The 21,468-nt window shown below is 38.7% G+C and overlaps 1 protein-coding gene across 3 annotated transcripts in view; it reads left to right on the forward strand.

Annotated features, from left to right (window-relative positions):
• Positions 1-1,938: 1,938 nt before the first annotated feature.
• Positions 1,939-21,468, forward strand: part of RAP1B (RAP1B, member of RAS oncogene family) — a 46,800-nt gene continuing 27,270 nt past the window's right edge. Inside the window, exons 1-2 of one of the 3 annotated variants that reach the window (XM_067697269.1) lie at positions 1,945-2,096; positions 9,062-9,230. The gene's annotated coding sequence lies outside the window, so the exon portion shown is untranslated. Of the gene's footprint in view, positions 2,106-9,061; positions 9,231-21,468 lie in introns of all 3 variants that reach the window. The other 2 variants (XM_067697267.1, XM_067697268.1) reach the window with 2 other exon arrangements.

Here is a 21,468-nt window from a genome sequence, read left to right on the forward strand (position 1 = left end):
GGTTTGGTGACAAAGGTGATGAGTTCAGTTTGCACACATGACCTGTTCAAGTTGCCAGTGGAATATCCTGGTGAAGTTTTCAAGGGGATAGGAACGAGGAGCTCAAACCCATAAGTGAGTTCGGTGCTTAAGAGATGTACAGTCTGGCATTCTCTGCATAGAGATAATAGCTTAATACGAGTGAAACGATTTCCAGTGTAACAGAAGAAAACAAATGTATTTTTAATCTAACTATTTTACATATTCTCTCAAATTCTAAATAATCCTAGCTCCAATCTTCTGAAACTGACTCTTTCTGGGGAAAAAAGAAAATCAATTGCACAAAGGTCAAAGAGTTAAAAAGAGAGAGAGAGAGAAAAGAAAAAACAGTATACCCAGGTAACATTTTCTCCCATGAACTCAGTTTCAGGCTTTCAGACTTCTCAAAGTTTCATGCAATAATTGAAAAGTTAGTAAAGTCAATTTATTTGAAATTCATTCATTCAGAATTTACAATATTTCCTACAGACTGCTCTGACACGTGCCTTTGAAATTCCCATCAAAAAACGGTTTTTCTAAGGAAACAGAAATTACCAAAATATTCAACATATTCAGTTAACCTAAATCGTGAAACACCTAGAAAGCACTTATACAGAAAACTTAGGATAATTATAGTTCATTCTTATCTATTCCTTTAGTTTTCAATTACTAGTATTCTTAAAAGGAGTGAAATTAATCATATTTTTTGCTCATCTTCCAAATTTATAAAAGTTCATAAAAATTTATTTCAAGAATGCCTGATACGGCTTCCCTGGTGGCACAGTGGTTGAGAGTCCACCTGCCGATGCAGGGGACACGGGTTCGTGCCCCGGTCCGGCAAGATCCCACATGCCGCGGAGAGGCTGGGCCCGTGAGCCATGGCCGCTGAGCCTGCGCGTCCGGAGCCTGTGCTCCTCAACGGGAGAGGCCACAACAGTGAGAGGCCCGCGTACCGCAAAAAAAAAAAAAAAAAAAAAAAAAAGAATGCCTTATAACACAGGGCCCAGTTAAACTCTGAACTAAGCAAAAATTAGCCTTTAATGACCCCCCAACCCCTACTTTTCCCTGCATATTTGCCCATCTTTGAATATTTTTGCTCTCTCTTTGAATATTTTTGCCCATCAAAACCCAGTTTTCATAAAAAAGCTAATATCTTGTATAAAGGGTAGTCGTATTTTAGTCTTTTCTCTAATAATGGTAAATTCCACTGTTAAGTTCCCACCCTTTTTGAAACAAGGCATTTGGAACAGAAAGTCATTTCTGTTGCCCAGTAGTTACATCATAGACCACCTATGGGTAACCCTTTAAAGTACTCTAGTCACGCATTTAAATGTGCGATTTATTTTACTCATATAAATAGTTGATTTAGGTACAAAGTTGTTTGGAATCTTGGATTAGTTAACTGAGTTTGACAGGATAATTTGCAAAGAGTTGTCCTGGGTGAAGACGCTTGACAATTCACGAGAAACCACTTCAAGAATGAAAAAGACTGTGCCCTATTCAAGGCACCCTCACGGGAGCTCTAGGTGTGGAAATTGAGCGCTGTTACTTCTCCAGCCACTTTCCCCAGCACAAAGGAGTACGGGAGCACCAAATGTTTGGTGGCGTTGGTGACTGAATTACAGTTTGCATGAAAGGCACCTTTTGAATTCGTACGGTTTTTAAGCTCTTCGCACCGTTGTAACCCGCTAGGATTTGGGAAGCCGAGGGAAGGCCGAAGAGGCAGTAAGAGGGAGAGAAAAACACCGCGGGTGAAACGCCACGAAGAGTGCCGCGCGCTCCCGGTTTGCGCTGCGGGGACGCGGAAGGCCCCGCCCCTCGGCTCCCCTCGCCCCTCCCCTAGGCCCCGCCCCTTCCCGGCCGCGCACCCGCGCGCCCCGCCCGCGGGCGGAAGCGAGAGCGAGGCTGAACGCTTGACGTCAAGGCGACACCGCCAAACCTCGCCCAGAGTCAGGCGTGTAAGCCAGCCGGAGCGGCGGCGGCGGCGGTAGCGGCAGGACCGCCGTGGCGCCGGTAGCAGCGACCCGGAGGGAGCGCGAAGCGACGCTGGCTGCGGGGACCCGGTGACAGCGTGAGAGGTTTGCAGAGTGCGTGCGTGGCCGCTGAGGGGAGCGGCGGCGGTGGCCGCGCGGGGCGGGGGCCGGGCGCCGGCAGAGGGGAGCGGGTGGGGTGCGGCGCGGGCCGGGAGGGGCGCGCGCGCGGCGGTCAGGGGGCCGGGGCGGCGGCGACGGCGGCCTCAGAGCGCGGCAGGTGGTGCGAGGGCTCGGGCCCGGCCGGCGAGTGCGCTGCCTCCCAGGCCGGCGGGCATGAGCCGCCGCCGCCGCGGGGGAACAGCGCGCTTTGCGGAAGGGGTCAAATGTCTGAAATATGGCGGAGGAAGTGAGAGCCCGAGGACCCCCCCACCCCCACCCGCCTGCTCCCTCCTGCCCGCGGCCGCCGCAGCCTCTCCCGCTGCCCGCGGTCCCCCGCCGGCTCCCCGTAAGACTCGTCCCCCCTGCCCCGGAGCCCCCTCGCCGGCCGCCTCTTTTCCTCCCGGGTGTGAGTGGAAGTTAGAACGGAAACCAGAAAGTTATCCTTTGAGGAGACCCAGCTTCCCCCAGTCCCGAGCTGGGGCGAGGAGCGTTCGGGGGAAACCACTCCCCGGCGTCCTGCGGGCTCGAGCCTGACAGGGAAAAAGTTTGCCTGAAACGGGGCTGGTTTGCTCCATTTGTTGCGGGAAGTGGCAGGAGGAAGGCAGCGGAGGGAGCCCCACCTAGTCTGGCAGCGGCCACCGCGTAGAGAAAAACTGTTAAAGGGGCCTTTCCCTTCGTCAGCAAGAGGAAATCTCTTTCTCTTACAGAGGGAGAGAAAATCCAGGAAGTTTGTCTTCTCTTTTTCGCCATCTCGATGTGTGTAATCCTAACGTTGACTGTCAGCGCCGTGAATCTTATTTAAAACTACCCCCAGTGAATCGGGCCATCCGAATATTTCTTGTGGAAAAAAGAAAAAAACCTGATGGCTTTTGGAGAAAAGATCATCCTTGCTGAGTTTAAGCAGACGATTTTCTTCCCCTTCTCCTGATCCCCCACCCCCTTTTATTAGTTCAGAACAACATTTTTGCCCTGCAGCTCTTGTGTGAACATAAGCAGTTCTGTGTTACAGTAACGGGAAATCACATTTTTAACGGGGTAGAAAGTTGACGCTAAATGAAGATTGTGATTTTAATATTTTAAAATTAATTCAACCTGATTGGATTTTTGTTTTGCTAGTAGCACAGCATCTAATATATAAATATCTAAAATATAATTTATCATGCTTATAAAACTTAAAGCTTCCAACTCGTAAATTCATTTTTTAACCCTCTTTTTTGTAATTAGAATGCTATTTGGACTTGTTCAACAAAACCTTAGCTTAGCAAGAAGTAACATAAAAAGGGTAGACGTTCATTTAACTTAAGGCTGGTATTACTCCTAAAAGCTGACCCTTGAATTGTGTTTGAGTCATATGGAGTCATGGGACTTTTTAAGGGCCGGAAAGGGCTATTTAGATCATCCAGTCCCACCCTCTGATTTTACGGAGGAGGAAACTGAGGCCTGGAAAAGATAAGATAACTAGTCAGTGGTCCTGCTGACTTGTAGGACAGTAACGTACCATAATAGAGAACCTGGAGGGAAATATATGACATTTTTATAGTGAATTACATTTTACAGAGAATGGTCGTCCCATCATACCCCAAAAAAGGTGAGTACGTTAGTCAAACAGTGTAGAATCATTTGGGTAGTTTCATTACCAGGTTTTAAGAGAGGAAGTTGATATCAGAATGGTGAATTAACTTTAAGGACACAGAGCCCTGAATGATAGTCTTATTTGAGCCCATCCATGCTTTTGATCTCTGCACTACGGGAAAGTAGTTTCACTTGCATTTTCTTTTTGTCATTCATAATAAATTGTGAAGCTCCCTTATCTGAAGAAGCCGGAAAGTAAGTCTTTGAAACACGTGTATCCAGTTTGGTTTTAATGTGCCAAGTATGGTAATACAACTGAAGAACCCAATAATAAACTGGCTTAATTTTAAACTTTGGTATGGGTTCATGAAAATGATTGCTCTTTCTGCCCCTTCCCACCCTCCCCCACCCTATGAAAGTCATCTCTCTTCCTTTCTATGACAAGCGTCACTTCCTACCTCCTGTTATCATTATATGTGTTTTTTCTTATCCCACTAAATTATAGACTCCATGGACAGGATGTGTTCTTTGCACAGAGACAATACCAGTTTGTTAAATGTAAACACCATGAGGGTAGGGACTTGGTCCATTTTATTTTCTACTGTATCTTAGTTACTAGAACCTTGCCTGTGCACATAGTAAGTGTTTAGCACTTAGATTTAGGGATTAACTGTAATAAACATTTAAAGAGATGATATTTGAAGAGAACTTTGTCTTCCTTCAAAAAGAAACATTTCCACATTGGTTTTGGAACCATTTTAAGTTTACAAATTGATTTCGATTTTATCCTCAAAACAGTCCTTTACTGTGGAATTTCAGTATTTTCTCTTAGCTGTGTAAAGGGAAAGTGAGCCCCCATGGTAAGGAGCCACCATGTAAGGAGGGTCTAGCGAGGTGTGATAGGGAATTCATAAAAAACTTTGATCCATGTACAGTAGGATCTTACAGGTGTATCTTCCAATATAATTCAAGATTGGTAGAAGACCTATGCAGAGATTGATAACATAGTAACTAATTATACATGTTGTTTTAAATATAAAGTCTAAGATTTGAATGAGAAACTGTCCATGTTCAGTTTTCTTTGACTTCTGTTGTAGGTATTTGATCAATATTTATTAAGGCAGTGAAATTAAATAGGGAAACTGGATCTCATACAAATAGGATTTGACTGATTTTGCAAAGGTGTCGTTTATTTTTCTTCCAAAAATGTAAGTAGGGAGTTTTATTATTGAATATTAAGGTCTTACTGGTATGCATGGGTCGTCATTTTCCCAAAGGCTCAAAATAATGTGTTTCTGTGTTATGTATTGGTAAAGAAGGGGTGGGTATTGATCTTTAGTGTTTAGATTTGACTGGCACCAGGAATAGTTTAGTATTTATGAACTGAATATTCAAAAGCTGTCTTTTGTATTATGGCAGTAATGTCACATGTTCAGTCTATAGAAAATCTTGATGAAGATTGATCTTAAACTCTGTAAGACCATATAGGGTTGTGACTAAATTTATGCCTTGATTTTTCTTCCCCCTCCTATAATTTTTGAGACCCTTAGAGTCAGAGATTAGGCTGAAGTTTTTACAGTTACCCTTTTCAAATTGGATTTCTTTTAGAAAAAGTTAAGAAACAGATATTTTGGCTGATGCAATGATTCATTGTTAACACTGGATAGATTTTTCAGCAAGCAGGAGGTCTGTACTGTGGCTTACCCTTGTGCTGAAAGCCTGATGTTTTTCAGTGTTAAGATATTTTGCAATAGTACTTAAAGGTACTAATTACCATTTGAAAACTTAAGTCTTTTCATTTATTAGTCCTTTGGAAATGTTATGAACACAATGGAAGCATTAGGTGCAAGGAATAGGATGAATTTATCTATTTGCAGTAAAGACTGGCTTGCTGTATAATCTCTTGTACTTTGTTTGAACGTAGTTGATCACTGGATTCTAAGACCAATCCCTTTAGTCATAGAATTTGTATTTTAGAGAAGAAAGACTATCAGGAACTTTTGTGCTGCCTTCAAAAAATTAAAATCACTTCTTAAAATACACCACTAACAAAAAGAAATACCACTTCTCCATACTTCCTAACACTGGTGTGTTTATTCCCAATGTTAGTCAAATTAAGGCTACAACAGCAACTGATTATTATTTCAGTAGCGATTTATGAAGAATTTTTCTTTGCATCAATAGTGGATCAAAATTTGTAAACAGTTTCCAAGGAACCTTAAAACTTACAAAAGAAAGAAATGAATATTTGGGGAATTCCCTGGTGGTCCAGTGGTTAGGACTCCACACTTTCACCGCAGAGGGCCGAGGGTTCAATCCCTGGTCAGAGAACTAAGATCCCACAAGCCGCACGGCGGCCAAAAAATAAAAAATAAAAAATTACAACATAGATTGCAGAATTTCCATTTGGTTTTTACTATACAGAACAATATTCTGGAGTATTACCACACTTAAAATTATATATGAGGTGCTCAGGTACTAGAAATGTGTTCACTTTTAAATTAATCTTAGTCTAACTATACAGAATAATTATCTAACGTTCTGATTTTGAATTTTATATTGGGCTGGTTCCTAACGCTTAACTCTTGTAGTTATGCTGTTTTGTAATTTTGTAGTTGTATGTGTGTGCGTATGTATGTATGTATTTATTTATTTCAGTGAGACATTTTAAATTTAAGCTGGATTCTGATCCCATGAGATAACTTGCTAGGTAATCTTTTCCAGTGGTGGGGATAGAATGTTTTTAACTGTTGTACAGGCAGACTAAAGATGTTAAAGGAAGAGAGCATCCATTAAAAGTAGTTATACGTAAAAAAAAAAATAAAAAAAAATTTTAAAAAAAAGTAGTTATACGTAATTTTGAACATTTTCAGTTATTGACTTCTTGGAATCATCACTTTTGCTACATCATGGAGCTTCTTGCTGAGTTTTTCAGTAGTTGCCTTGAATATTTATTTCAGTAAATATGTACTTTTAATTAAATAGTTTTCTCTCCTCTATTTAAAACTTAGCATTTTGTTAAGTAACTTTATTTTGAAAATATACAGTGAACTAATTGCCCCATTGGTGGATCACCTTTACCTGTTGCTTTCCTCCTCTTTGCCTTGTGGGAAGGGCACAAAGATGAAAGAAAATCTGTTTGTCCATTTAATAACAGTTTTTGGCAAAAGCTTCTAGAAAGGAAATGGAAAATGTTATGCAAAATTCTAATTATCTGAGTTTTCTATAATTTATCCTTCTTATTAGAATATATTTTTCAAGTCACTGTATTCTATAAAAAGGGGGGGGGAGTTTCTAAAAGTTCTTAGTTACTGGGAATGAAGACTATAAATATAAGCTCTTTTTGTTTAATTAATAGTTTGTAGGTGTCAAAGTGGTGTGCATATCGCATCCAACTGTTAGCTACGTGTTGTTAGATTGCAGTGAGATTACATTATGCTAACATAGTTATAGCTGCTGCTTCTAAGATTTATAAGTTATCATTAAGCTCCTCAGTAACTATAGCAAAACTTGGGAATTCCTCAGGAACTTTGAATTCTGTACTGTACAGATAATAACAAGGGATAGTAATGAGGTATATAAACATGTGCATCTGTTATTCTGCTCTTGAAATTGTTGAACTTGAGATTTTGCACTAAAGTGTTTTGAATACAGAAAAGTATAATGAAGAAAATAAGTATTGCTTGTAATCATACCAGTGCAGTGAGTTTTTAGGCAAAGTTTGTAAGCTTTCCGAACCTCTTTGCTTCCTCAGTGGGAAAGATGACGTATAAAGCTTCTGTTCACCTGTAGCATCGCTAGTGCCAATTGAAGTTGATTAGATTGCTTAATTTTTAAGATTCCTATTAAGGTATGAATGAGAAGTAAGGAAGAATAATTGTGATTGTGACCAGATAAATTGTGTAGCTCAGTGGTTTTTAAAGTATGGTTCAAGGAATCCTGGGGATTGCCTAGACATTTTGAGGGAGTCTACAAGTACAGAACTGTTTACAATAATACTGAGATGTCCTTTGCCTTTTCTCTGTGTTGACATCTATACCAATGTACAAAAGCAAAAGTGGGTAAAACTTTTGACATCTAAGAACAAATCAGGTGAGAGTACCTCCCTGTATTAGCAGTCATGGTACATATCCTTCAGTGCCATGCACTCACAGTTTAAAAAAAAGTCTAAATGCACTTGATGAAGAAGTAAAAAAAAAATTATCAGATCTCAACTTTGTACATATCATTTTAATGTACTGTGACAAAATAGGAAGTATGCTTAAAACGCTTTTTCTGCTGTCATACTGAAATATGGTTGCCTCTAGGGAAAGCATTTGTGTGATTTTTGAGTTGCAAGCTGAATTAGCCACTTTTTTCATGAACACCATTTTTACTTGAAAGAATGCTTGACAAACTGAAGAAGTTTTTCAGACTTGGGTATTAGACTGACATTTTCTCAAGAAGCGAACCTGGATCTTTAAAAGGAAAAGATTGACAGTATTTACGGGCAATGATAAAGTTCTAGTTTTCAAGGGAAAATTAGAATTTTGGAAGATTTTTCCGATGATATTGGTGATGTTAATGGACATGATTTTTAAAATAATGTATAATGAAATATGTCAATATTTGAAGATCCACATGACTCTGTAAGCCAATATTTTCCAAGTCACCAGTGCATGATATTATAAGATCACGCAAGGATAAGAAACAAAGATCTAGCTAGACCAATGGATCATTTTTTTTTAATTAATTTATTTTTGGCTGCGTTGGGTCTCCGTTGCTGTGCACGGGCTTTCTTTAGTTGCGGCAAGTGGGGGCTCCTCTTCATTGCGGTGCATGAGCTTCCCATTGTGGTGGCTTCTCTCTTGTTGCAGAGCAGAGGCTCTAGTAGGCGCGTGGGCTTCAGTAGTTGTGGCACATGGGCTTAGTGGCTCTGCGGCATGTGGGATCTTCCCGGACCAGGACTCGACCTTGTGTCCCCTGCACTGGCAGGTGGATTCTTAACCACTTCACCACCAGGGAAGCCCCCAAGACCAGTGGGTCTTAATGTGAATGTAGAGTTTATTGATAAGGTTACCCATTCCAATATATTTCAGCCAATTGAGTTTTGGTATAGTATCAAAGGAGAATATCCACATTTATCTGAAAGGCCATTAAAATATTCCCAAATGTCTGGTTATTATTTACTTTTTTGTGTGTATTACTCATTTTTCCATGCTTTGCAGTATATTGAACATATTTTTGTTGGAGGAGTAGAGAAGAATAGGAACCATAGATAAATGTGAGGCAGTGTTTTCATGTGCTTTATCTTAGAATCTCATTAATATATAATCATTTTAAGTTTAATTTCTTTGCAGTTTTTTCCATTGAGCAGTCCATTCAACTTGCTGCGCTGCGCGGCTTGTGGGATCTTAGTTCCCCAACCAGGGATTGAACCCAGGCCCTGGCAGTGAAAGCACCAAATTCTAACTACTGGACCGCCAGGGAATTCCCCCCATTCAACTTTGGATTGCAGTAGGAGATTAGGTAATTGTTATTTTTTAAGTCAATTTTTGGTTTTAATACTTGTTTTGTACGTCTGATTACTCAACCATAGATAGGTTGCTTATATGTTCAAGTTTTGACATAACCCTAAACAGATTTTTAATAGTTGACTTTCACAATTTTAGGATATGTAGTAGCTTTCATGTAGTAAAGCTATGTACTTTTTCCCACTTCTAGTTTAATCATGTGTCCTTGACCTGAGAATTTGATGTCCTTGACCTGAGAATTTGATGTTGTCTAGATACTTTTCCAAAACAAATGAGAATGTTTTTACCTTCTGGGAGAAAGTTTTTTCTTTTTCATGTTTATTTAAGAATAATTGTAGCAATCCTTGTTAAACAACTCTTTTCATAAAAGTCATGTCTTAGGACCATTCCAAATTTTAAAGGATTTTTAGGACAACCTGCATTTGGTTCAAGTAACAAGTTTCAGGTTATGAAAGAAGTAAGATACATAAGTTGTAGTTTGTAGTTTGTAGTTGTAGTTTGCACCCAGTTTCTTGGAAATTTAGTGCCAGTTATTTCCCTAGGAATAATAAAATGGGTGTGAACAAAGAGAGTATTGAGTCTGAACACCACTGTTTGTAAGAACAGGGTTGGCATCAGAGAAAGAGAAAGATTCGGAGTGGTTTAGGGAAGAAATAAGTGTAAAAAACTAGCTTCAGGATAGCTTCAGGGAATAAGCCCTATAGAATTCCTGCCCCCCCCCCCCCCCCCCCCCCGTGAGCTAATCCCACAGTAGGGGGCGTTCATTTAATAGGAAGCTTTAGTTCTCCCTATATTAAATAATTAACTGGTCAGCTGTTCTGAATTAGGGAACATACTGAGATCATATTTTATGTCCTGGACATCCAAATTAGTCACAAAGTTGCCACTCACTATTGCTTATATAGTTTAAGTTGCTAGCTGAAAAATGTTTGAAATTCCCTGTATTTTAGGTTTTTTATACTTAAGTTTTTTTTTCCTCCAAGAGCCTTGTCACCTTACTTGATCTTCGTTGAACAAAGAGAATACAGGATTTGCAAGCTTTTAAGGACGGAAGAGCATTTATAAAAGTTTTCTATTGTTTCCATGAAAGTGATGATGGTGATAATAGTGAAGAGGTGGAAGGGCAGGAAGTAGAACAGAAGAGAGTGAAGATGGTGATTAAGAGGTTCTCTTTCTAATGAGCAGGGCTGCTGTTACTGCTATTCACTTTAGAGTTCTGGTTGAGCAAAAATGATAAACTCCACTTTGAAAAGCACTTACGGTGCTTTAGTGATTGATACGTCTTGTCCACCAGTGGGTCCTATGTAGAGGATAAATTGATATTTTCTATCAGTTAGAGATTATGGTATTAGAGTAGAAGTTTCATAATTATGCAGTGTGAGTTGAGAGTACTTTTGCTCTTTTTACTCCCAACAGGCCCTTATGCACTTTTCTCTGAACCTTCAGGTGCTCGGATTGGACACTTAACTTATTTCACTTTTTCTCATAAGTTTTAACTGATTCCATTGAGCATGAGGGCTAAACTGAGAAATGATGTGCTAGTTTTGCTTTTTTGTTTGTTTGTTTGTTTTAGAATATGCTGTATTTATTTTTTGATGTGGACCACTTTTAAAGTCTTTATTGAATTTGTTACAATATTGCTTCTGTTTTATGTTTTGCTTTTTTGGCCCCGAGGCATGTGGGATCTTAGCTCCCCCACCAGGGATCGAATCTGCACCCCCTGCATTAGAGGCAAATTCTTAACCACTGGACCGCTAGGGAAGTCGTGATGTGCTAGTTTTGAGTAGTTTGATTCTACCCTGTTTAAGTAGCATGGTTTAGTAGTGGTAACTTTGACCTGCGTGATCTAGGCTTCAGTTCCCTCTGGCACAGGCCATGAAGCCTAGAACAAGTTAACTCCTCTCTTAGAACTTATCTTTATGTAGACAAAGTTTGATTAACAGTTAAGGTATTTTTGAGCTCTAAAATCCTGTGTTGCTGTGATATCACCCTTGTTAAAGCCGCAGTCATCTTTGCCTGGACTCCTACAGGAACTTTCTAACTTGTTGTCATTCCTCAGTCTTCACCCAGAAGACAAAGTCATCCTTTAAAAATGTAAACCAGATCATGTAATACCCTCCAGTCCCAATTTCCTACCCCAGTGGCTTAAAATAAAAACCAGGTCCAGTTCTTGCTTACTTCACAACTTTATCTTCTTTCCATTGCTCACTAAGCTCCAGCCATACTGGACTTCTTTCTGATCTTGACCCCACCAGCCCTTTACCACCTTTTGAGTTTTTGGTGCTTACAACTGCTTTCTGTCTGTCATGCTCTTTCTTCAGCTGTCCGCAGTTCTGCCTTAGTCTGAACCTTACATGTCAGTTCAGATGTCTCATCTGCAGAGAAGTTTTTCCTGATCACCTTATATAAAGGACTATCCCCTCTTTATTACCTTCACAGTTCTTACCAAATAATTATATTTATTTATTCATCTATCCTCTCTTCCCCTCGAAAATGTTTCAAGAGAGAAGAAACACCATGTCACTTTTCCAACACAGTCTCAAATGGTAATTGGCACACATAGTAAGTGCTCAAATTTGTTTTATTTTAATTGAAAGAATACATGAAGAGTTCAGTGGTTTGTCCTTATTAATTCCCATCATAGGCTACTTCTTACACTAATTTTTTTAAGTGTTACATTTATTTCCAACTATAATCCCTCATTACTTAGGGCATCTGTCTTTTGAGGAGTCGTTCATCTGACTGCCTATAATTGGATCTGGTTGATCTCAGTTGCTGTATGTTATGATTAAATTGAGTAATTATGCACAAAAGGTTCTTAACAAAGACATGAAAGTTTAATCATCATGAAATGTAAATAGTTCAAAATAATAATAATACCCAAATGAGTGATATAGATGAGTGCTTATAGAATCAAAGGAAGAAGTGAAAACCTTTAGGCTTTCGTAGTCCAAGAAGACATTAAAAATGAGGTGGGGGCTTCCCTGGTGGCGCAGTGGTTGAGAGTGTGCCTGCTAATGCAGGGGACACGGGTTCGAGCCCTGGTCTGGGAGGATCCCATATGCCACGGAGCAACTGGGCCTGTGAGCCACAACTACTGAGCCTGCGCATCTGGAACCTGTGCTCCACAGCAAGAGAGGCCCCAATAGTGAGAGGCCCGCGCACCGTGATGAAGAGTGGCCCCCGCTTGCCACAACTAGAGAAAGCCCTCGCACAGAAACGAAGACCCAACACAGCCCAAAATAAATAAATAAATTAATTAATTTAAAAAAAAATGAGGTGGGATCTGTACATGATATTAAAAGGGTACGTAAGTTTTAGACTAACAGTGAATCAGAGTAGACAACAATTTAGAAATTGAAAAGTGCAGAGTATGTTTAAGAGAGTATTTTGCTCTAGTAGATGTTTGTGAAATGGATTATAGGTCTGTAATACCTTACCTATATAACCCTTGGTGCCAGGTGTTTTGGAATTCAGAACTTTTTGGAAAGATTTATTTTGCATATTAGTAAGAGTAATCAAGCACTTAATATTTCTAAAGTGAAATATGAATAGTTACACTTAATGGGATAAATAAAAACTAAATAGCCGCACATCAGTGCTTGGGTGAAGTTTTGCTGTGAAAAAAATTTATGTTGGGTCAGGTTTTGCCGCTAAATTAAACTTGCAGATTTCAGAGATTTTCTGATTTCAGAATTTCTGTGAGAAGTGGGTCTGAAATAGTTGGAAAGGCTTTACTCTTTATTACTTTGTGTCTTTGGGGAGGACATCAAGGTCTGAAAATGTTAGTTTGAGGCAATTAGCTTAGAAACAGTTTCTGCCAAGGAATTTTTGACACAGGCTGAGGGTGGAAGGCACTACTGAGAGTGATGAGTCTTTACAGGTATGGGAGAACCACCTAATTCCTTAGAGTCCGGTTAAATGTTTGGAAGTAGTGGAAATTCATCAGTGTATATAGGTGCCTGGAAAATAGTAAATGTTAAAAAAAAAGTGTAATGCTTGAGAGCTCATATTTTAGATGCGATTTCTTCTTTATCAGTTTTTAAAGTCTTAAACCCTGCAGTTTGTGTCCCAATTGATAGATTTGTAAGCATTACATAATACATATAATTGTGAGGTAAGAGCACAAGAGAAGGTTAGAATAGGAATACTGTAGGACTAATGTAATCTGTTTTAACATCCTTGATGGAATCACTTGGTATTGACAAGGAAAGAAGTAAATATCTGAAGATGCTACTTTGAAACTCAGGATTGATTATAAGAAGTGCCTGCTAGCTTTCTGTGTTTTCCCCACTGCTCTCCTTATTCTTGCAACCTAATTAACACCCAGATTCAGTCCTCATTGTCTTTATCCATTCATTTGGTGTATATTAATGTCCAAGAATGAAAACATGTGTGTGCTATTTTTGTATATTGACTTGTATCTTATAGAATTGCCAAGATAGGCATGTTTCAAAACTGCTTTATAAAAAATAAAAGTGCTTACTGACCTAATAATTATGCAAGTAAGTGGAATAATATATGGAAAAGCCAAATGTAAGCATTATTTATGGCTTACAAAGTGTGGCGTGCCTTTTATTTTTCTAAGTGGTCTTTATTATACTGGGTACTAAATGCCTCTTTGAATAAACTGAAGAGGCTAGAGTATAAAAGGAAGAACTGTTACATTAGTCTAAAACAACTTTATAAGACAGCTAGCTGCACAAGCCAGTGTGGGCATTAACTAGCATAAACTGCTGCTTAGATTAAGATGTTAAAATTATTAGAGAAAACTATGAGAAGTACCTGTGCTTCCACTGTTTTTTGTTAGTTGGTTAATTATTCTCCTCTGAACTTGTGGCACATTTACTAGGGGATTTTCCATTAGGAATGTCCTGGTCTTGAAATTTCATTTAGAATGCAATGCAGATTATAAACCCACAATCTGAAATTATGGCATTCTTATTACGGCTTCAAATGCATTTGGGGGCAGTCATATTAAGCTTTGTCTTAATCTTAGGAAGGTAACAGTAAAATGAAATAAAAAAATTGTAGTCATTTGTTCCTTCTCTCATGAAAGACTAATTCTGTTTATTTCTGAATTCAACCTTGTGTTGAAATAGACTGTAAAATTGTTTAAAAAATGTTCCCCCATCCTTGTGGAGGGTGGTGTATTATAAAATCTGAGTATCTATGTTAAAAGAAATATTTGTGGCATTCTTCCAGTCATAAAAGTGGGTGTGGTTTGTTCTGGAGTCCTTAGCCTTAACTTGAATTCTGGTCTGTCTGCTGGTAGTAAAGAGCCTCACTTTGATTTCTTAAAATGCATGAAAGCACATATTTTCCCTAACTAATGGGGATATCTCTGTGGTTGATGTAATCATCTCATTCTGCAACCTATTCAGCAAACATTATTGAGCACCTTCGGTGTAAGTGTTACATTCTGGAATCACAAATTCAGGAGACTTGGAGAAAATGTGGCTTCACTAGGAACAGAGTAAAACATCTGGTTAACCTTCTTAACCCTTTGCAGTGGTGGTGTCCTTTTTTTCTGTGACATGTGGAAGCTAAGATGTTAAGAGTGGATTATTTAAATGACTGAGGATTATTTAAAATACTGATTTCTGGAGACCTGAGGAACACAGAGACCTTCCTTTTCTGTGCTAAATTAGGGGACACTTACTTGGAATCAAAGAAGACTAATAATATGAGCTCTGATAGAGCCTGATCTTTCTTTGCTAGGATATAGGTCTTAGGGTCTTAAGGAGGAAGGGAGGTGTTAAGAGTCTTCCAGAGGTGCTTTTTAAAACTTACACACACACACACACGCACTCCCACTCCCTACAATAATCACAGAAACCACTGCTCTAATGTCACTTTAATTTCTCCCAGGCTTCTGGGTCTTCAGATTTAAATTTGATCTGACCTTGAGACATCGCCTCCCACCATTCCCATCAGTGATTTTGTTTTGCCACCTCCTCAAATACCCTATGCCTGGCTCCTTAACTTCCTATCATGCCAGGGTGTGGCCCATATGGGCCAGGCTACATCTAATAGAAACATAATATCTGATGAAAAATGTCTTATTATATGGACATACAGATGTGTGTGTTTACATTTATCTTTAGAGAGACTCATCAGTGTCTGAATAGATACAGACCTAAATGAGTCTTGATGTATAACCTTGCTTTATAGAAAATGAAAATGGTAGGTTTTTCAGCCTCTCTTGGTAGCTAGGGTGCAAGTACTTAACATAGGACCAAGACACAAAGGATTTTTCTGAAACAAGTCTGAAAGGAAACTTTGCAGAGCCCTAGTGGCATGAATGCTTTAATCTTAAGCTGTTTATTATGTTAACTACTTCCAAAATCAAAGTGAGCAGATTTAATAGATCAGATTTAGCTCCAAATGTAAAAATTCAGTGCTTTACCCAAGATGCCCTTCTCAGTTTTATCTGTAAAGCTTGATGGAGTTTTGGGATATGTTGGGGTCTTACATTAGGTTCCCCTAATAACACTGTTTTTTATCATCCTCACAAATGGCCTTGACAGCTGAATCTGTTGACTAAGTGTATAAGGTGCCTGTTGAATGTTATAAAATAGAGCAACATCAACTATGCCAGAACCAAAATTGTTTTTGATAGACAGTCTTAAGCATTCAGGTGGACCATCCTCAGTGATTCCTTTCAAGGTTTTTGTTGTTGTTGTAGAGGTTTTTGCGTATTATTTTGCAGCTAACTAATTCATCTTTGTAAAACTATCAGACAACATGTTAGCTATGTGAAATATTCTACAGCAGAAATTTTCAAATGTTTTTTAGTTACAGTCCTGTTTCTCCTTTCCCTAAACCATAGTAGACATTGATAACTGAGAACTCTTTCCCTTTGAGTCCAGAATCATTATTAACACTGCACTCCAGGTAGCCATTAATATTTTGAGTTGCTGTTTGAGCTAAAACCCATTTGCCACCAGTGAATTAATGGACAAGATCTATCCTTATCTCTTCCAGGGCATATCAGCACACTTTCTGTAAAGGGCCGGTTAATAAATATCTTAGGCTTTGTGGACCACGTATTCTGTCACAACCACTCAACTCTGCTGTGTTAGTAGGAGTAACCATAGACAGTACGCAGTTGTATGGCTGTGTTCCAACAAAACATTATTTACGAAAAACAGACATGGTGAAGTTTAGCCTGTGGGCTGGAATTAGCCAACCCCTGCTCTAGGGCAAGAAACTGGTTTTGATTCATTCAACAAATAATTGCCTTCTGTATTCCAGGCACTGTGTTAAGTGTTGGTTATGCAGCAATTAACATTATACATAGATCTCTGGCCATGAACTATTTAAGCCTTAACTGAGTATTTTTTATGCTTTAGGCATATCCAAAGGGGCTTTTTGAGGAAAAATATGGCCTGGCCCATACATCTGCCTCATTTGTCAGTACAAGTGAGATCTTAGGCAAATACCCTAAGTGCCATGTTCTGTGGTCGTGGTGTTAACTAAAAGTAATCTCAGTATGCTTTAAATATCAGATGCTGTGGTATCAAAGTGAACATCCTGTTATTAAAAGGGGGAGGCTTAAGATGTGTGGATCTAGTATCTGTACTGCCTGAACATAGTAGGTACTTAGTGTTCGTACGGCGTTGTGGGATAAAACTGAAATTACCAGTTGTCTTAACTATCTTCTGCCAGTCCCTTGCAACTTCTTTCCTCTATGCAGCATATTGTTTCTGACCTCTTAATTTTGGTTTTCATTTTGTTACAGGTTTTTCTTGCAAATCAATCCATGCATTTTAAAAGTAGGCCACATATTAATCATATTTAATAAAATGCTTAACTTTTCTAGATGTATTGTCCAGATTTCTGTTAGAACTCCTTTTATTTAAAAAGTAGCTTTAGGGCTTCCCTGGTGGCGCAGTGGTTGAGAATCTGCCTGCTAATGCAGGGGACATGGGTTTGAGCCCTGGTCTGGGAGGATCCCACATGCCGCGGAGCAACTAGGCCCGTGAGCCACAACTACTGAGCCTGCGCGTCTGGAGCCTGTGCTCCGCAACAAGAGAGGCCACGATAGTGAGAGGCCCGCGCACCGCAATGAAGAGTGGCCCCCACTTGCCACAACTGGAGAAAGCCCTCGCACAGAAACGAAGACCCAACACAGCAAAAATAAATAAATAAAATTAATTTTTTAAAAAAAAGTAGCTTTAGTTTTTCTCAATATTGGTATGTTTTTCTTCAAAATATCCAGTACTGTTGATTACAAAATGAGTCAAATCTCTTGACTAATACTCAGAGATCTTCATTATCTTAACTGTAGACTCTCTTGCTAATTTTTTTTCCTGTCCCTTTGTACCTTGAGGTCCACTCAGACCGTGCTTTCTACTGTAGTCTAATCATATTCCTACATTTTGCTGCCGACCTTTTTCTGAATTTCCATAGTATTTTTGTTTTTCTCATGATATTTTCCATGATTTTTGTCTCACCTTTCTTACAAAATTGTAAGCTTCTTGAGAGCAAGTATGTTTCGTTCATCTTTGTAACCCTTGTGATCACTTGCACTTAATGCATATTCAGATACTAATTCTATGAAAGCTATACTTTTCTAATTAAGGGACAGTGTTCCTTCATGACAGATTCCTTGAATTTTTATCCAAATGAGAAAAGTCGTGTCAAAATACATTGTAAATTGTAAAGGCCATACAAATATTGTTTGTTACCATACACACTCAAACTTTGCTCTTATACTAAGTGATGTACACAGTTTGGTTTTTAGTGTCCATGTTTTATTTCAGAGAAGAGTATGATCACATTGTGAAAAAAAATAAGCTTGTACATTTGCAAGATTTTTTTTTTTTATTGATTGCCGGGAAGATGTTTTTATTTATTTATTTGGTTGTGCTGGGTCTTAGTTGTGGCAGGCAGGCTCCTTAGTTGTGGCAGGCGGGTTCCTTAGGTGTGGCATGCGAGCTCTTAGTTGCGGCATGCATGTGGGATCTAGTTCCGTGGCCAGGGATCGAACCCTGGGTCCCCCCGCACTGGGAGCGTGGAGTCTTAACTCCTGCGCCACCAGGGAAGTCCCTGCAAGATGTTTTCTAAGCCTTCACAGTTCCACATCTTTAAAATTATGAAACATGAGAGGAAGCAAATTCCTATCAATATGTATTCCACAAAAGACGACCAGCCACCTTGTTTTTCTCAGGACTGAGGATTTCTTGGGACATAAGACTGAGTGCTAAAATCAGGACTATTGGTCACCCTGATTTCACTTTGATGTGGCTATTTTTTTTGCTTATCACTGTGTTAGCACAGTTTAATAAATGCCTGGTAACTAGACAGTTGGCTTAGTGGGAAAGGGGTGTTGGGACACTTGGGCTTTTATTTCTTAAGTTTCTGAATATTATTTATTTTGGATAGATGTTCTTTAATATTCAAATGAAAATACAGAAGTGCATTTGATTAATTATTTAGGAATATATTTGTGTATGACATCATGGTGTCCTTATCAGAAGGTGGTGCTACTAAATTTCTTAACTAAAAATTGTATCATCTGTCGGATGATTAATGCTTTATTTAAATGTACTTTATTAGATATAGCAAAGTCCTAGGCAGCTTGAAATTTTCCTCTTAAAGCGGTTTAAGCTTTGATCACAGATTAACAGAGACGGTGTTTGTAAGGAAACATCTAGGGTAGTGTGTGCCTAGTCATTCCTGTGCTGCAGTTAGCTTTTGTATGTGTTCATGTTATGTAAATCAGAGAACACCATGGCTGAGATCTCTCTAATAGCAGGTATATAACTTAAAGTGGCTACTAAAAATCCTTACAAATTTGGTCAGCAGTTGAGCCATTGTGGGACATAAACTATTCTGAGACATGCACTGTGCCTGGTAGTATTGATGCAAAGGAGCCATTAAAAATATTGTTACTTATACCAAAAAGATGTCCTTAATTTGATTAATCTATTGGCTAAAATAGGCTCTTCTGGGATGGTGTGCTTGGTTGTTATCCTTTCATTATTTTTCTTGTTTTAAGAATGTGAATAGAGTCCTTCTGTTATTTTAGCTTTTTATGGTTCTTTTTGCCACCTTGTGAGACTTGCCAGCTTATATCATGGACATTGTTGTAGAAAAATTACTTGAGCCTTTAAAGCAAGTGTATCCAACATTATATTCCTGTATAGAAATGTAAAGGTCGGATTTGGGTGATGAAAAGACTTGAGAAGACAAGAAAATGGGAACATTTAGATTAAAGTCAAAAAAGAATGGTGTCCTTTTCACAAGAGAAGGAGGAAATCTGCATTTCTTTGCTTGTAGTAGTTTTTGTTGATTTTTAATAGATACATTTTATTTTTAGACTAGACCTTAAAAGAATGTTGAGTAAACACTAGCAATGGTGTCACCATAGCCGTAGTATCTATTTATTCCTAGAGAAATCAGAAATAAGATGTAAGGTGCTTACTTCTGCCCTGTTTACAGAAGGCTTAAGATAAAGAGGAAAAGGACGAAGGACCAAGTCCAAAGACACAGTCTAGGCAAGTGATTTTTATATGTTATGGTTTATTGTACATACAATACAAGCTAGTCACTGAGTATTTTACACTGAGAAGCTCATTAAGCCTAGAAAGATTTTTGGTTTTGTACAGTGCTAATTTTTTCTGTTCATATTCCTTTTTCTCATAAACTGGCAAAAGACTCCATCAAAGATAAAGGCTTACAACTAAAATTATAAAACCTTAAATTGAGATTTGTAATCATCTAAATAAATTGTATATTTCAAATTAATACACCAGAAATATTGAGTGAAACAAATTACACATGGTACATTTATAATCTTCCTAAACAAATCAGTGTCCGTTCTATACCTGAAGCCTTTTGAACACAGGCATTGAGCATCTTCTTTCTAATCACTTTGAGAATAAAAGATGCTACTGCCATGTCCATACTGTTGTCAGTTTTTCCTCCATTGTCTTTGAGACCTATTCCAAAAGATAAAAGATACCTACTAAACCAAGTGTGTTCCTCTTAGGCTCCCTATCTGTTTTAATGGTGTCACTATCCATCTTTTTGATCATGCTGCATCTCATCTTCCTTTCCTCACCCAGTGTTGTCTGTCCTCATGTTCTCTTGAGTCTGACTTAGAAATTTCTCAAATATCCTTTCTCTTTATTCCTTCTGCCACTACACTGACTTAGGTCACCATCTCTTACCTGCATTAAACTCCTACTGAATTCCCAGAGTTCAGGAAACTAATACGCTGCTTCTGTATTCTTTCTAAAACACAGATATGTTCATATCATTTCCCAACTTGCAAACTTTGTTTCTGTTTCTTATAGAATGCAGGTCAAGGCTCCCCTTCCTCTTGTACCTAACCCCCTTCCCCATGTACTCATGATGTAATGAATTCTCTCATGCTAGTCCTTTTTCCTGGAATGCCCTTATCTCTCAGTGAACCTCCCTATTCCCTTAAAATATCCACTGGTCTGGCTTAAATATCCACTTAGTGAAACCTTGCCTGATATATCCTTACAGTCAGACAGTTCTCTTCTCTGCACCCATAGCATTTTGTTCTGTAAAATTGACTTGATTGCGAGCTAACACAGTACAAACACTATAAACATTTTAAAGTTCCATACTTACAAAGCATCTTCTGGGATGTAAAAGCCACCGAAATATAGCTGTCATATTTGTTTTTTCTCAGATTTCTGGAATGCCCTACCTCTTTGTCTTCACAGTTAAAACTAACATCTCTAATCTGTTCATGGACATTCAAGTGTATAATAAATTAACGTTTTCCCTTCATATTTGCATCCTGTATCCCCCTTTTTTCCACATGAGAAATGAGAGTTCTTATGAGGTAATGGAGTGGAGAGAATGGAATTGATTTCAGAAACATCAGGGTAGAATGGATCAGACTTGGTAATGGGGTGGAGAAGAGAGACAAATGACAACTCCTTAGGGTATACAATTTTCTGTAGTATACTATAGTATGCTTTTGAAGTCTTATAGGTGCTTCAAGTTTTAAGCACTGTAGACAGCTAGATAGGATAAAAAAATTTTCAAGTACCATTTACTGACTGCTTATTTTGTGTTAAGCATTTTGCATGGAATAATTTATTTTATTTGAAATTTTTTTAATTTTAAGAAGTACTGTTTTTTCCCATTTTCAGATGAGGAAATGAGGCACAGAGAGGTTAAAATATCATGACCAAGGTCACTTAGCTAATATGTGTTAGAACTGGCATTCTAATCCAGGAAATCAG

This window comes from Pseudorca crassidens, chromosome 11, assembly GCF_039906515.1.
Source record: "Pseudorca crassidens isolate mPseCra1 chromosome 11, mPseCra1.hap1, whole genome shotgun sequence".
NCBI classification, from domain to species: Eukaryota; Metazoa; Chordata; class Mammalia; order Artiodactyla; family Delphinidae; genus Pseudorca; species Pseudorca crassidens.